Source organism: Leopardus geoffroyi, assembly GCF_018350155.1.
Source record: "Leopardus geoffroyi isolate Oge1 chromosome D3 unlocalized genomic scaffold, O.geoffroyi_Oge1_pat1.0 chrD3_random_Un_scaffold_40, whole genome shotgun sequence".
NCBI classification, from domain to species: domain Eukaryota; kingdom Metazoa; phylum Chordata; class Mammalia; order Carnivora; family Felidae; genus Leopardus; species Leopardus geoffroyi.
In genome coordinates, this window is record NW_025543557.1 from 308,915 (window position 1) to 325,594 (window position 16,680).

The window sequence follows — 16,680 nt, forward strand, 5'->3', positions numbered from 1 at the left end:
TTATATTAACTTTATTTTTATTTTATTGTATATGATGTGTAAATTTTTCAAGTTTTTTCATAATTTTTTTAAGTTTACTTATTAATTTTGAGAGAGACAGCACGAGCAGGGGAAGGGCTGAGAAAGAGAGAGAGAGAGAGAGAGAGTGTGAGAATCCCAAGCAGGCTCAGCGCTGTCAGCGCAGAGCCCGATGTGGGGCTCGAACTTACAAGCCATGAGATCATAACCTGAGCCAAAATCAAGAGTCAGATGCTTAACCGATTGAGCCACCCAGGCACTCCTATTATATAAGTTTTTTAAAAGGGAGTGAGAAGTGGAAGCTTCCCTAAAAAACACCTTACTGTTAAAACCGCTAACCATCATCTGAGTTTTCAGTGAGTCATAATCATTGATCACAGATCACCGCAACAAATATAATAATAATGAAAAGGTTTGAAATATTGTGAGAATTACCAAAATGTGACCCAGGGACACAAAGTGAGCAATTGCTGTTGGGAAAATGTGCTGATATAGACTTGCTCGATGCAGGATTGCCACAAACCTTCAATTTATTTTTAAAAAAAGGCAGTGTCTGCTATTAGAAGTCCCAAGTGCTGTGAGGAAAATAAAGCTGGAAAGTGGGTGGAGAGGTGTGAGAAGGGCTCTCCAGAGGCGGTGGTCAGGGTTGGGTGACATTTGCACTGAGACCTAAAGGGAAGGAGGGGACCGTACTGACATCTGCAAGAAGGGTGTTCCTGACAGAGGGAACAGCATGTGCAAAGGCCCTGAGTGGGGAACAGTGAGTAGGGAAGAGGCTAAGGAGCCTGGAGTGGAGTGAACAAGAATGGAGGAGGAGGAGAGACGAGGTCACAGGGTCTTGTGACCCTCAGAAGTGAGATGGGAGCCATGGGAGGGCTCGGCACAAGGGAAGAAACATGGACTCATCCATGTTGTGGACTGCTCAGGCTGCAGGACCGGCAAAAACTGTGGGGGACACCAAGGCAAGAGAGGAAACTTGTTTTCTGAGCTTTCAATTCTTGGGCTAGAAAGCACAGCCCCCCACTCTTGCCACTTCCCCACTGGCCTGGCCAAGTAGGGGTTCCAAAAATGCTTGCCAGTTGAATGCAGGAATACTGGGTGCAGATATTTTGGGGCTCTCTGCTGGTTCTAGGGTTGACTCAGATCAGTTCACGTGTGTCGTGTTTTCAGGCTTAAGACGGCAGAAATGCTCCTCGTGAATAATGCAGCCACATCCGTGCGCACTGCGTTTTGATGCTTTTCTCAGGTCTCTGGCAGTGCGGCTTCCGGGAGCTTTTGCCAGTGCAGCGCTTGGGCTTCAGCACCTTGGTTCGATGAGAAGAGAGTGGCAGGAGGGGCCCTGGCTTTCCGTGTGGGTGATGTCTCCTGTGCAGTGTGGCTGCGTCTCCCCTGAGGTCACCGCATGAGGGGCTCCGGGAAATGGCGGTAGCGTTTGCTGCCGGTTGGCAGGTAGAAAAGGACATTTTTGTCACCCCAGTGGGCCTGCGGTTCCTGGCCGCAGGTCCCAGGATGGGAACTGAGGACCCCAGAGACCTTGTCCCAGTTCTGCCCCTGACCACGCCCCTCCTCCCTGTGTCATTCTGCTTTCTACGTGGACGAGGGTGGACAGCTCTAGTGTTCTAAGAACCTCAAGCCATCAGATTTGGCCAGCATCACTCTCTGAGAGCCAAGTCTTCCACATTTTCTCAGCTCCACATTTGCCAAGCCCGTACTTAAGACCCATTAAAACTCAGTAGCTGCTAAGACTATTTTGGAGTGTCCATTCCACTCAGGAGAAACAAGGGCTCAACTGAAGGCTTTCTTGAGGATAAAGAGTCTTTTACTTTTTAAACAGCACTTACTGAGCAGTTCATACAGATGAGCTCCTTTAATTGTCCCCTTGCCACGACACGGATAAAACACTGTCCCTTATAGCTAATGAAATCGATACACACAGATGGCAAATGCCTTGCCAAAGGTCATGGACATTGTCAGTGGTACGGCTTGGGGTTCTGGCTCTAGAACCCTGCTCTGCATTACCCTGGAGCCAAAGCCAATGACCTGCATATGGTTACGAGCTACTCTGAGAATGTGGAGTTGGGGAAAGGTCCCGGCTTTGCAGCTGGACAGCCTTGAGTTCAAGTTCCAGCCCTGCCATTTGGCAGATTCACGAACCTTTCTGGCTTCCATTTCCTCACGTATGGGATGGCGGGGGGGGGGGGGGGGGGTCACGTACCAACACGGCACCACATTGTGCCATCGCTGCCGAAGATTCACCAGTATTTGTGAAGGGACCAGGCTCTGTGTTTGGCTTACCCTTTGAGAGTTGAGGGGCACCTGGGTGGCTCAGTCGGTTAAGTGTCCAACTCCTAATTTCAGCTCAGGTCATGATCTCACAGTCATGAGATCGAGCCCTGCATCGGGCTCCACACTGAGCATGGAGGCTGCTTACGATTCTCTCTCTCTCTCCTCCTCTCTCACCCCTGCCCACCCCTCTCCCCCACTTGCACGCTCTCTCTTGCTCTCTAAAATAAATAAAATAAAAAAAAGAACTCAGTTGCAGAAGGATGTTTTGCTGCCCTGTCTGGTCACATCCGAACTTGCAGATGTTTTAGCACAGGATCTTGCTCTCCCTTGGGTAAGCCCTGGGCTGGGGGGCGGGGTGTTGTAGACCTGGAAGGGGGTATTTCTTGGGGTCCAAAGGAATGAGCCCTCAAATGGAGGTCAGGAAGGCTGAGTCTCGCCTGACTGCCTCGCCATCCTGAGGTGGGCAGCTGGATCTCCCCTCTGGGTCTGGTGGGTCACTGGCCCCATGGAAGTAATCCCTCAGCCAAAGAAGGTCCAACACCCTCGTGAGCCTCCTGGCCCTGCCACTTAAACACTCTGTGCCCCCGGGGGTCAGCAGCTAAGAGTGCTGAACTCCAGTGGGAGGCGGTGTGTTTTTCTTCTAGTAGGTACAGGAAGACAAGTGAATAGGTTCTTACACTTTTTTTTTTTTTAATTTTTTTTTTTTTCAACGTTTATTTATTTTTGGGACAGAGAGAGACAGCACGAACGGGGGAGGGGCAGAGAGAGAGGGAGACACAGAATCGGAAACAGGCTCCAGGCTCTGAGCCATCAGCCCAGAGCCCAACGCGGGGCTCGAACTCACGGACCGCAAGATCGTGACCTGGCTGAAGTCGGACGCTTAACTGACTGCGCCACCCAGGCGCCCGTTTACACTTTTTTTTTTCTCACAGAATCTCGAAGGAACTCGGGTTTATAGAGGATGGGAACAGCTCCCTTTGCAGTGAGCCTCCCTTTAAAAATCAGGTAGCTGAGAGGCGCCTGGTGGCTCAGTCAGTTAAGCGTCTGGCTGTTGATTTCAGTTTGGGTCATGATTTCTCAGTCCTGGGGTCAGGCCTGTGCTGACAGCAGGGAGCCTGCTTGGGATTCTCTCTTTCTCACTCTCTCTCTCTCTCTGCCCCTTCCTGGCTTGTTCTCTCTCTCTCTCTCTCTCTCTCTCTCCCTCTCCCCCCCCCCTTCCTCCCTCCTTCAAAATAAATAAAACCTTAAATTAAAAACAGTCAGATAGCTGAAGCCTCAAGAGTTCACGGGATTTGGGTGATGCCTGGGACCTTGAATGAATGGTCCTTTAGTTTGTATTATTTAGTATGTTTCATTAGTAAATTCAGATTATAGGAACTATCATTCATTTTTTCCTTCTTTTGTTTTTTTCTCCCTTTTTTGAGAAATAAAGACATTTTACAACCCCCACATATTAACCACTGCTCTAAGTCACCAATACACAAAGCAAGCTTCCTGTCGAGTAGGTACAAGTAGCAACTCCTCTTTACTGATGAAGGAAACCGAAGCTCAGAGAGGTTAAGAGGCTGGACTGAGGTCACACAACTTGAGAAGCAGCACAGCAGGGTGCTGTAGCCAGCTTCACCCATTTCACTGTGGGGAATCCCTTGCAAAGCTAGCTAGAACAATAAAGAAATCTAGAAACACAAAGCCAGAAGGGAAAGAGGCTCAAAAAACTGATTTTATTGGTTCAAGGGTATGGGAAGTTGGGGTGCAGACTGCCAGCTTCAGGTGCAGTTCTGTCCAGGGGTCCCAATGATGTCATCAGGACCTTCTCTGCTTTCCTATCTCTGTGCTGATTTCCTGTGTGTTGGCTTTGTGCTTCGCCTGTCTCTGCAGGGAGGGGGAGAGTTGCCTGGCCGCTCTTGGGGTCCAGCCTGCCAGCTTGGCATCAGCAGACAGAGAGCTTCCCCTCCCCCTTGGTTTTGGGGGAAGATGTAGGAGGAGATTTCATCAGACCAGCCCGGCTCACATGCAGCTTTTGCCCCTTTCACTGTGGGACTCGTTGCTCAGATTGATCAAGCCTGAAAGGGCAGTGTGGCTTCAGCCCAGTGAGAGTGAGGGAGGAGACCCAGCGGAGAGTCAAGGTGAAATGACCAGACAGGGACATGGGAACTGGCAGACAAGCCACAGATGTCCAGTGTGACAGGGTGAGGCCGCCAGCATCTGGAACCCAGCCCCTAAATTGTGGAAGTGCTTGGCTGCCGTCCCAAGTGCTGCCTGGGGACCTGCTGTGTGCCAGGTGTCTCTGCCGGGCCACAGATTTGACTTTAGGGGTGTGCAGAACCCTGAAATTGTGCAGACGCTTTGTACTTGCTCTAGGGAGAGCATATCCTCAGTACCGTGAAGGGTCCACAACCCCAAAACCCTAATATGGTTCAGAACCACCCTGAAGATGCTGGGATACCAAGATAAATACGGTTTCTCTGACCTCGGGGTGCTCAGAGATGAAATGCACCCTAACTTCTAACCTGGTGAGCCCTCTAATAACAACAACCCCTGATAATAATCATAATTAGTGTTTATTGGGCACCCACTGTGCCTCAGACCCTCCCTGTCCAATGGGAGTCACTAGTCACACGTGCTGATTTACGTTTAAATTAAGCAAAACTAAATTGAATAAAAGATACTGTTCCTGAGTCACATTAGCCAGATTTTAAGGGCACAAGAGCGTGTGGCTAGAGATCCTGTTTTGGACAAATGCATAGGCATAGAGCATTTCCAAAAATTCTGTTGTGTTCTAGACATTGGTGCAAAGTACTTTACATCCTTTAACATATTTAACCTTTAAAAAAAAACCCAAAGGGTAGGTCCTATTTTACCCCATTTTATCGCTGAGTAAATTGAAGCATAGAGGAAGTAAAGTGACTTGCCCAAGGTCACACAGCTGCCGAGGGGGAGAGCAAGGATTCTAACCCAGCCCTCAGATGCAACACTTGACTGCGTTTCCCCCCTAACGTAGGCTAGAGGTGGTTAGTATGTTCTCTGGTTCGCCCTGGGTGTGTTTGAAGCAACCGTCTGGGAATTTTGTTTCTTACCTCCTACAGCGGCCCAGACCCCCAGAGAGAACGTAGGCACGCTCCAGAGCCCGTGCGTGCCTTCCTCATCCGTGAGGCCCATGTGGGTCTGTGGAAGTGGGGCACGTTGCCGGGGAGCCGCCTCATGCAGCAGGCAGAAGCACCCAGAAGAAAGCTGGCTGGTCTCCAGGGTGTGGGCTGAGAACGTGAGACACGCAGGCCGTTTTCTTTGGGAACGGAGGGGCGGCGGTGGAGACTGTCTTCACAACTGCATCATCTCCAGGGGTGGCTGTGTGCGGGAATGTTGCTGGAAGGACCTTTTTGCCAAGGTGCCCCCAGGCGAATGCTCCAGAACCAGGCACTGGGGGGACCTCCTTGTCAGGGGCCATGTGAACACCCGTGCAGGGCAGCGACGGGAGTCCTGTGTGTGGGAAACCCATTCTCGAACCCCAGAATACCCCCCCTTCCAGGTCAGGGCGGGTTGGCAAGCACTATCCTGTGCCGGAATGATGCCTGGTGCCTATTTATAGCATCCCAGTGAACGATTAACTGGGGCCAGGCTAGCAGCAGCCAAATGAGAGAGGCTTTTGCTTCCCTTGCAAGGCCAACAGCCACATTTAGGGCAGGTTAAGAAGGTCATGCTAGAGGGAGGACTTTTCTAGCACTCGGAAGATCCACGTGCCACGGCTTTATCACTTCTGTCCCCCCCCCCCAGCCCCGCGCTCTCCCCCACACAGATGGGACTGTGGAATGACCCTCCTGTGTCTCTGCTTTCAGCATCCATCTGTGTGGATGTGGAGGGCAGGGTGGATGTGTGTGGGCAGGAGGGTGGGGCAGGTCTGTTCTGGAACTGTGTGTGAGAGAGAGTGTAGGAAGGAGAGCTTTGATCCGTTGAGCAGTGTCTGCTGAGCTCCTACTGTGTGCCAGACGCCTTCAGGCCCCTTCTTTGCAGCGCATTGCAGGCCCCAACGGGCTGAGGGTGCAGAGGAACCCCTCTGGGAGGAGGGCTTCGCCCATGTGCTGGAACGTTGGGATCCCTACTGACATCCTACATCAGCAGCAGAGCACAGAAAGGATATTTCCATTTTCCTTTCTTTTTAATAGACTTTGTTTATGTTTTTACAGCAGTGTGAGGCTCACAGTGAAGATTGAGTGCAGAGTACAGACCTTTCTCATACGTCTCTTTATCTGCCCCAAAATTCCTCTGTGCGCTGCCTGTTCATCCCTCCCTCCCCCGCAATCCCTGGCAACCAGTGATCTTTTTACCGTCTCCATAGTGTTGCTTTTTCCAGAACGTCCTACAGCTGGAATGGTACAGCACGTGGCCTTTTCGGCCTCTTCATCCAGTAATAGCATTTCAGGTCAGACATTTTCCTTTTGTTGCGGTGATTGTCCTTCGGAGACCAACATGCAGCATCGGAAGCCGGAAGCAGTGTGGAGCGGGGAGGTGAGGGGTGAAAGGTGATAGCAGGGCACAGGTGGAGCAGCCGGCTGGTGCTGTGGGACCCAGGCTCCGGGAGCAGGCAGTTGGCCATGGCTGTGACTGTGACTGTGCCCTAGGCTCAGGGAGCAGGTGCGATGGCCACCGGGACTCCGGACCAGGAGACCTGGATTCACATCCCAGCCTCTTCACAGACCAGATGGTCTCTGTCCCTCCTAGGTCAGCTGCATCATTGGGAGAACGGAATAATAGCGGTGACACCCACATCGCACACTTGTTGTGAGTCTTTTTTAATACAGGTATTTTTAAAATTTTTTTAATGTTTATTTTTGAGACAGAGCATGAGCAAGGGAGGGGCAGAGAGAGAGGGAGACACAGAATCTGAAGCAGGCTCCAGGCTCTGAGCCGTCAGAACAGAGCCCGACGGGGCTCGAACTCACAGACCGTGAGATCATGACCTGAGCCGAAGTCGGATGCTCAACCGACTCAGCCACCCAGGCACCCTTGTTACGAATCTTTGGTGGGAAGCGCCAGTAGGTGTCTGTTGAATGATTGAATGAACCCACTGTGTGCCAGCCTCGGTGCAGGGCAGATAGTCATGGGTTTAAGTTCCCACTCTGCCATTCAAAAGCTGTGTGCCCTTGGGCAAGCATTAACCTCACCAAGACTCAGTTTCCTCATCTGTAGAATGAGTGCCAATACCCATCTCTCCTAATTACCCTGAGAATGAGATGGAATCATGCCCCTAACCAAGCCGCCAGGCTAGGGAACACTTTATAAATAAATGTATAAAGCACTGATTGTGTGCCGGCCACTGTGTTAAATGCTTTTGATGTATTATGCCTGTGAGGCTAATACAAATATTACCCATTCTACTGATGGGAATGTTGAGGTTCAGAGAAGGGACATGATTTGCCCAAGATCATCTGTGTAAGAGCTGGGGTTTGAATTCTGGAAGTTTGACTTGACAGCCCGGTGCTCATAGCCAACCATAGGGAACTTGGAAGAGAGGGGAGTCATATCAGCTTTGGTGGGGGGGAGGGGCTCTCTGGAGGGAGTGAAGAGAAGGGCCTGTTAGTGAGTCCTGGAGGATGGGGTGGTTTCCCCAGAGTGGGAGATGGAGGGAGGAGTGGGTGGGGACATCAGTGGAGGTGACCGCACAAAGCAAAGGCAGGGAGTGGCAATCATGTGAGTCACACAGAAGGAACAGCACGTGTGGCCGGAGCTGGGTGCGTGCGGGAAGGGGGGGGAACGAGACTTGTCAGGACCACACAGGAAGGTCGGGCCACACGGTGGAAACGGTCACAGCTTGCAGCCCTGCCCCAGCCCTTGCCAACCCACCTCCTGCAGCTATTTCCATGTAGGGCTCTTCCCTGCCACATTGTCCTTACATCTGTTCCTTCCTTTGAGCTCCAGGGTGGCTCTGTGGAGGCAGTTGTAGGGGACGGTATCACCTCCTCCAGGAAGCCCTCCCTGACCTCCCGACCTACCTCCTCAGGTCAAGTTTCTTTGTTACTTGTCCTCATAGAACCAGATTCTTTTGCTGCAGAGAACCGGCCTCACTTGGTCCTAACATACCCATTCGTGGGACTTGGCTAATGTCTAACTTGATGGACTGGTGCCTGCACAAGGACAGGAATTCTGTCTGCTTGGCGCCCAGTACCAAACTCATAGGAGATGCTCCATAAATGTTGAGTGAATAGGTGACAGTTTTGGCTCCTGTGATAAATGCTGGCAAGGCAAGCGTTCACAGAACATGGAAGAGGTACACTGATCCCTGCTCGGGTAGGGAGAGTCCAGGAAGGCTCCCGGGAGGAGGGGACATCTGGGCTGAAGCCTGAATTGCTCTTAGCTGGCTGGAGCATGTAGGGAGGGGCACCTGGCCGGAGGCACAGGTGAGCGAGGGCACAGAGCGGAGCTCATGGCGCCGCCTTTGGGGAGCAGCGTCTGAGGGTCCGTGGTCCAAGGCACAGCCGGAGACGCTGCCTGCTAGATCCTCAGCACCCAGGGCGCTCGCAGGGGAGGCAGAGCAGCAAAACCTGCGCTCTGCTCTTTCCCTCTCCTCTTCACTTTGCCCAAATGCCGAGAGCGATTTTTAAAGCCACCCTGACACCCTCCAGATACCCTGCATTAACCAGCCTCTCCGCTGTGAGTTTCTGGCAGACGCGAGAGTCAAGGGGCCTCCGTCTCTTTAGCTACTGCTGGCTCAGTATTACTCGCCCACCTGCACTGCCAGGCGCCGACCACGTGAGACCCCAGCTGGGGTGAGGTACGCCCTGAGTCAGGACTGAGGCAGCAGGCCTCGGAGGAGCAGATGGCAAACGGGCTGGTTTTTACTTTGGCCTCATATGCGCCCCAGGCACAGTGCTGGGGGCTTTATACCAGGGGGTCCCCTGGGCCAAGTCCAGCCTTTTTGTGAAACTGCTCTTGAGCAGAGAAGAATGGTTTTTACATCCTAAAAGAGGGTTATAAAAACAAGAGACAGTGGGACAGAGACTGTATGGCCTGAAAATAGGTTTGACAGATGGAGTAAGTGAAAATTCAGATTGCTGGGGGGGTGGTGGTGGTGGTGCTGCAGGGCACCTGGCTGGCTCAGTCAGTTAAGCCTCAGGCTCTTGATTTCAGCTCAGGTCACGGTCTTGGGGATTGTGAGATTGAGCCCTGCATAGGGCTCTGTACTAACATGGCGGAGCATGCTTGGGATTCTCTCTCCCTCTCTGCCCCCGCTCGCTAAATAAATAAACTTAATTTTTTTTTTAAGTTCAGATTGCCTGGTTGAATCTGAATTTCAGGAAAACAAGTAATCTTTTAGCATAGGTATGGTCCATGCAATATTTGGTACATACTTACACACAAAAAAAATTCCTTGTGTATCTGAAGTTTAGGTATCACTGGGCAGCCTGTATTTTATCTGGCAGTCCTATTCCAGAACCTGAAGTGTTTGCTGTCTGACCCTCTCCGGAAAATACTGCCCACCCTGGCCTTGAACACACAGCAGATGAGATCAGACGTCCAAGGGACTTAAAGACACTGCCTGGATCAAAACTCAGTGAGCTTTAGCTGCTGGTGTTAGTGCTACTAATATAATCAGAGTGATCACCAAACATAGATTGAGCACATGCTGTTTGTTTGCCTAGTCAGCGTCCTAGAGATGGACACTAAACGCCCTCAGATGTATAGTGGAAGTCAGGCCATGATAAATTCTAAGGAAACGTCTACAGCAGCAGAAGGGGGGAGGGAGTGGAGCTCTCTTTTACACAGGGTGGGTCTGAGCCCCTGCCCCCATCCTGAGCGCTGTGCGTGTGTTTTTATGAAGTCCGCACATGGCAGCCCAGACAGGTGGTGTGAGTGTCATCTCCATTTCACAGATGAGGAAACTGAGGCCTGAGGTCACCTCGCTAATGGCAGAATTGGAGTTTGACCTGGGCCTAGTGGCTCCCTAAACTCATGTTTTTACTGACTTCCCTCGGGCGCCTTCCTTTACGTGGTGCCAGCTGCATGCTGTGAGGCCCTCTGCCCAGATTTTCCATAATCTTTATGACAGCCCTGCACCCTGGGCTGTATTATTCCTATCCAGGCACAGGAGGGGTGAGCACAGAACCGTGCCGAGAGGCAGCGGGGAGTAGTGGCTGATCTGAAACCTGGCAGGGTTCAAGGTGGGCAGCACGAGGGTAACTTGGTGTGGGTGGGCAGGTGGTGGGAGTGAGGAGAGAAGACAAGGCAGGCCCCAGAGGCCCGGGAGCCCTCTCTTCCGGCTTTGCGGGTTGGTCCGGATTTCCCTGCCTGATTCCCTCCTGAGATTACACCTCCTATATGTTGTTTCAATATTTGCAGGTGGAGGGTGGGAGGGCGGGGCTGGTTTCTGAATGGTTGCAGGGTGGGGCTGGAAGTGTGCTGGGGCCTGTGCTCACTGGTGGCACGTGGAGGGGTGGGGTCACAGCCCAGAGGCCACCTAGGTCCTAAATAACCTGTGGATGAGAAGCTGGGGTGGGTGAACAGAGCCTCAGAGCCCCTTCGCAATTGCCTCTTCACCTAACTCACACTCGTGAGCATCCACTGTGGGCCAGGCCGTGAACCCTACGGTCGCTGCCATCTAAGAGTGGCTTCTGCCTGTACAGTTCCTACTACGTGCCAGGTGCCGTCTCATTTGCCGATGAGGTGGGGTACTATTATCCAACACCCCATGGTACAGGTGGGGAGACTTGTCCAGCATCATGAGTGGTCAAGGATTCAACACCAGTTCAGTGACACCACGTTCTGGCTCCTAGCCTCTCAGCTGCCTCCTAACATCCTGTCGTTAGAGCTAATAAGCTGGTTTTGAAAGAAGTGAGCTCCCCATCATTTGGAGGAATGCAGGCAGATGTTGGAGGACTCCGAATGGATGCTGGACAGAGACAAAATCTTTCTGACCTTTGAAGTTGGCTCCCCCTGCCCAAAGGACCCCCACAGGACATGGTTGTAAGAGTCATATCCGGGTGACCCAGGTCTCCTGACTCCCAGTTCAGTGCTGATTTGGTCCCCACGTTGGGCAAGACTGAGGAACCCCTTCTCATAGGTTTCTCAGCACTTTGGGATTTCACAGGGCTTGACCCATTTCTGGGCAGGTTGGAGGCAGAGCTGTCTGTCAGACCTTAAGTTCAAGTCCTGGCTGCGGCCTTTCCTGGTTGTGTGCCTTAGGGCAAATCGCATCAATTCAGTTTACCCATCTTTAAAACGGGGAGGAGAGGGGCACCTGGATGGCTCAGTCAGTTAGGCATCTGAATCTTGATTTCAGCTCAGGTCATAGTCTCGTGGTTTGTGAGTTCAAGCCCTGCATCGGGCTCCGTGCTGACAGCAGAGAGCCTGCTTGGGATTCATTCATTCTCTCTCTCTCTCTCTCTCTCTCTCTCTCTCTCTCTCTCTCTCTCCCTCTCTCCTGCCTTTCTGCCCCTCCCCCACTCACATGCACACACGTGTGCTCGCTCTCTGTCTCTCTCTCTCTCTGGAAAAAAAAACTTTAAAATGGGGATGATCATATTTTTGCGAGGATTAAATAAGGTATTCTGTGCAAAGTACATGGCACATAGTAGGTGCTCAGTAAACATACTCTCTTACTCTTAAGCTGGGCAGTAACAAAACTATTTCAAATGGTCTCCAGCTTCTGCTTTGAGGCCTTTGTTAGAATAAAGACGCTGGGTCTGAATCCTGCCGCCTCTGCATGACCTTGGGTGGGTTATCTAATAGCTGTCTGCCTCAGTTTCTTCCATCTATAAAACAGGACTATGTCAGTAATCTGTCTTGGGTTATCATGCCATAAACAGTCCCAGGAACACCATGAGTGCTCAAAAAACAAAACAAAACAAAAAAAACAAAAAGAAAAGCAGTGAGCTTTTAGCATTGTAAAACTCCTACTATGTGCTAGCCAGGCCTCCTCTTTTGCAAATAACACCCCATTGAATCCTCACCCCTGGACATGAAGGGCTGAGCTGGATGCAAACACAGGTCTCTGCGGCTGTAGTCGCACCACCCATAGCCACTGCCTCTGTGCTGCCTCAGTCACGCATGATTCCGGGGCCAAAGCTTAGAAAATCACATGGGCTTTAGCAAGGAGCCAGGATGCCACACTGCCACCGCCATCCCCAGACCACCCCGAGGTTCCTTAAAGCTGTCGACCTCCACAGCAGATCAATTCCAAGCTCATGCCTGGAAGCCTGAGAGGGGAAAGGTGGTTGAGCTGCATTTCAGAGGCCTTCTGTGGCCCTCTCCCCCATGCCCACAGGTGCGGTCGGTTCCTCCGGGGATGGGTCCTCCCCTGGCCAGTTTGGGCCATAGCCTCTTCCTGCAGTGAGACAGTGCCCTCTCCCAAGAGGCTGTAGGGACTGACCTTCCGGGGGAGGCTTTCCCCCCCTGCCTTTTTAATTTCCTCTTCTGGCCTCAGGCTGTCAGCCCATTATTAAGTTCTGGGGAAGTCGGGAGCCAGCAGACAGAACCCTTGTCAGAACCCCTCCCTCAGGCTGAGAACTACGCCCTTGGTGCTGTGTCCCCACCTCCACTACCCACCCCGCCCCAGATCCATCCCCAGGAGCCTGCCTTCCCTGGGGATTACCCTGTCTGAGTTTCAGGGTCCATAGCTACAAACAGACAACCTTCATTCTGTGGGGTTTGGACTTGAGACAACGTTTGTATACAGTCCGGGTAACAATAGGAAACAGATGATTCCTCCAAACTGAGCACACGAAGATGAATTTCATAAGGGTGCTATTGACCAAGGCAGGGTGGGTGGGGTGGGGTGGGGTGGGTGGGGAGAAGGGTGCAGCACCCCGCGGTTGGAATAGTGGGGAGCCGGGAACTGTTGCCTGCCCCAGTCTGATATGGGAAGCAAGGAGAGGTGGCCAGAAGGGACTGGCTGTGTGAGGAAGGTCCCCAGACAGGAGCCGTGACTGCTGAGTCTCTTCCTAAGGATTTTGGCTGCTAGTTTTCTGTCTCCTCTGAAATCCCCCACTGCAATGTGAGCATGCGTGAGAGTAGCTTGGAAAGCTTGATCAACACCCCAGAGTTGCTGCCTCTGTGGCTCCCGAGCATCTGTATCTCCATCCGGTTCTCAGCTGGTGCTGGTGCTGGTGCTGGTGCTGGTGCTGCTGGGCCCTGCGTCAGCATCACGCTTGCCCTGTACCTGTCCTAGCTTGTCCTACCTTTTGGCTCTTTGGACCGAAAGGTCTTCCAGGGCAGGACTGTCAGAATCCATCCCTGCTGCTCTGTGCACCCAGTGTATCCGGGCCTTTGCCGCGCTAAATTCACCGGTGTTTGAATGGTTTGCAACTTGTCCCTGTTGACTATTGCCCAGATGCACCCATGCTGTATCTTGGCGGTCCCTAAGTGGCAGCTGTCGCCGAGATGGAGGTCAGCATGCAGGTTTATCAGGGTGTGCCTTTGGGATTAACACCCAGCGGAGCCAAGTGAAGCGAGCGGCGGTGGGCCAAGGGAGAAGATGGGTCACGAGGCTTTCTTGGAAGCCCCGTGGGGAGTTGCCAGCTTGCTGGGATGGCCCTTCACACTGTCCCAAGTTGGGGGCAAGGATGCCAGACCTTCACAGCCTACACATTCCCGTCACCGGATGGTGGCCTCCGGGGAAGCAGTGAGACCTTGGAGGAGGCTCTCCCTAGGGCTGAAGGGATCCCTGTCCTTTATGGGACTGGCAGCTGAAGGCTCTCCAGGAGCCCTCCTAGCAGCCTCCAGTCCTGAAGCGGTCTGTGTGGCACATTGTGGCACCTGCCACATCATCAGAACCTGCCCACGGAGCCAGGGAGGGGACAGAGGCTTTCTCGTGGCCGCCACTGCCCTCCCTTCCCTATCCCTGAGTCCTGTGGCCCCTCTACCCCCGGCCAAGAAACCCTCTTGGATCCCTCAAGTACACAGAACCCCCAGCAAAGACCCCTGCCCATGGTTTTGCCTACAGCTGAGTTCCGAATCTTAGTTTTGCTGGGCCCAGCCATCCTGTGACACAGAGAAGCAGAAGTCCCCCAGACCCTATCCTGGCTCGTGCTGAGATGTGGAATAAACGCATCAGTGCTGTTATCCACCGCTTGCAGTGATTACGGGGTCCTCCAGGCCTTCTGGAGAGAGGGAGAGGAAAAGGAAGGGATTGTGTCTTCTGTCATGTCCCTGAGGCCGGCAGTCCCAGGCAGTACATCTGACTCCTGTTTCTGGGGCAGAGTGTGGTGGGTAGAGGCTCCCTTTGGAGTCAGATTGACCAGCATATAAACCTCAGCAAGGTGACCTTGGATTTTCTGATGCCCTTGGCTAGGTAGGAACCAATACCTCTGAACTTGTCTGTCAAGTGGGGTGGTGGTGGTGGTGGCCACCTGGGAACTGTGTTGTGAGGATTATGGGGGGGCCGGCCCCGTGTCTCAGCTCAGGCAGCCGAAGCAGAACACCACAGATGGAGTGGCCTAAACAGACATTGATTTCTTGCAGTTTGGAGGCGGAGAAGTCCAAGGCCAAGGTGCCAGCCCATTCAGTTCCTGGCGAGGGCTGTCTTCCTGGCTTGTAGATGACCTTTTCCCTGTGCTCTTCTCCTCTTCCTCTTTTTTTAAGGACCCCAGTCCCATCCCGAGGGCCTCACCTTCATGACCTCATCCAACCCTAATTTCCCCCCAAAGGCCCCATCTGCAAATACCACCACACGGGGGCTGGGGTAGGGCTTCAGCATGTGAATCTTTGGGGACACAAGCATCCAGTCCATGACACCATGTATGCTTAGCCCAGTGCTGTGCATTTAGTAAGTTGGAGCATTATTATTATTTTCAAAGACAAGCCATTGGCTGAAGCTTCTAGAATAGCATCAAGAGCCTGGGTTGACACTCTGCTTCGGCCTCCTGTTCACTGTGTGACCTCAGGTTTGTTGCTTAATCTCTCTGATCTTAATTCTCATGGTGTGAGAAATCGGTATAAACGTAGAACCATGGGATGCCTGGGTGGCTCAATGAGTTAAGCGACCAACCTCGGTTCAGGTCGTGATCTCATGGTTCGTGGGTTCAAGCCCTGCGTCGGGCTCTCCACTACTCTCAGCATGGAGCCCGTTTCAGATCCTCTGTCCTCCTCTGTCTCTGCCCCTCCCCTGCTTGTGTTTTCTCTCTGTATCTCTCTCAAAAATAAACAAACTTAAAAAAAATTTTTTTAAATAAAAATAGAACCAAGCCTCACAGAGCTGTGGAGAGGGTATAGTGAGTTAATAACATAGGTAACCCTAGAACTAATTCATCACTCATTCATTCATTCATTCATTCATTCATTCATTCGCTGGCACAGAAGAGCTCATTCAGAGGGATACGGATAGTGAGGATACGGAGGGTGGAAGTATCAGTCTGCCCTGGCCGCCATAACAAGGTACCACACATTGAGTGGCTTAAACAACAGAAATGTATTTTCTCACAGTGCTGGAGGCTGGAAGTCCAAGGTCATGATGTCAGTAGGGTTGGCTTCTGTGGGCCACGAGGGAAGGCTCTGTTCCCGGCGTTCCTTGTGGATGGCCCTCTTCTCCCCGTGTCTTCATGTGGCCTTCCCTCTGTGGTGGTCTGCATCCCAATTTCCTCTTATAAGGACACCAGTCACACCAGATGAGGCCCCACCCTCATGACCTCATTGTAACGTGATTACCTCTGTAAAGACCTTGGCTCCAAATAGATCACGTCCTGAGGTCCTAGGGGTTAAGGTTTCAGCATGTGATTGGGGGGCAGGGACACGGTTCAGCCCATCACATTTGGGGAGGTGAAGGCATCCTGGAAAGTGGGAGTTGGGTAGGTCTTTGAGGCCAGAGGGGTAAACTGAGGCCCCTTGGGGCAGTGCTAGCAGCCACAGCCAGAACTTAGAGCTTAGGGATTTTCCATCCCGTCAACCTTTCGTGGACGGAGCAGGTGGGTCCTGGCGGTGACTGCACTAGCCACGGGGGGGGGGGGGGGGGGGGGGGGGGGGCGGGACGCGGGCAGACGGCAGGGCCCCTGCGTCACAGTCACTCTGGCAGGCGACAGGCAGATGGCCACCTCCGAGGGGCAGGCGGACATTGGCAGGAGGGCTACAAGCTGCCTGAGAGAGGGCTGGCCCCTGCGAAGAGCTGGGGCTGGCCCTGTGTGTGGGGTGGTCAGCTGCGTTAGCTCTCCCCCCCGTGCTGTCCCCTTGTGTGACACCAGGGCGGGCAGCCTGGGCCAGCCCAGTGGTACCAGACATTCTCACGCAGGATCAGTGAGTTGGAGAAACACACAGGAGTTGATCCCACACTCTTCCTGGACGATAGCGCAGACACCAGAGGTGTGTGGGTTTGCTACACCTCAGGCAGTTCTCCGACGCCAGCCAGGTGGCCGCCCCTTAACCGAATTCTGACGCTAGCTGCCTGGAGTCAGTGTC

General features: G+C 52.7%; 1 protein-coding gene across 1 annotated transcript in view; it reads left to right on the forward strand.

The window, feature by feature from the left end:
- LOC123595664 (small G protein signaling modulator 1-like) overlaps window positions 1-16,680 on the forward strand; it is a gene marked incomplete at its 3' end in the record, with an annotated part of 72,322 nt that overhangs the window by 6,749 nt on the left and 48,893 nt on the right. The gene's annotated exons all lie outside the window — the stretch shown is intronic.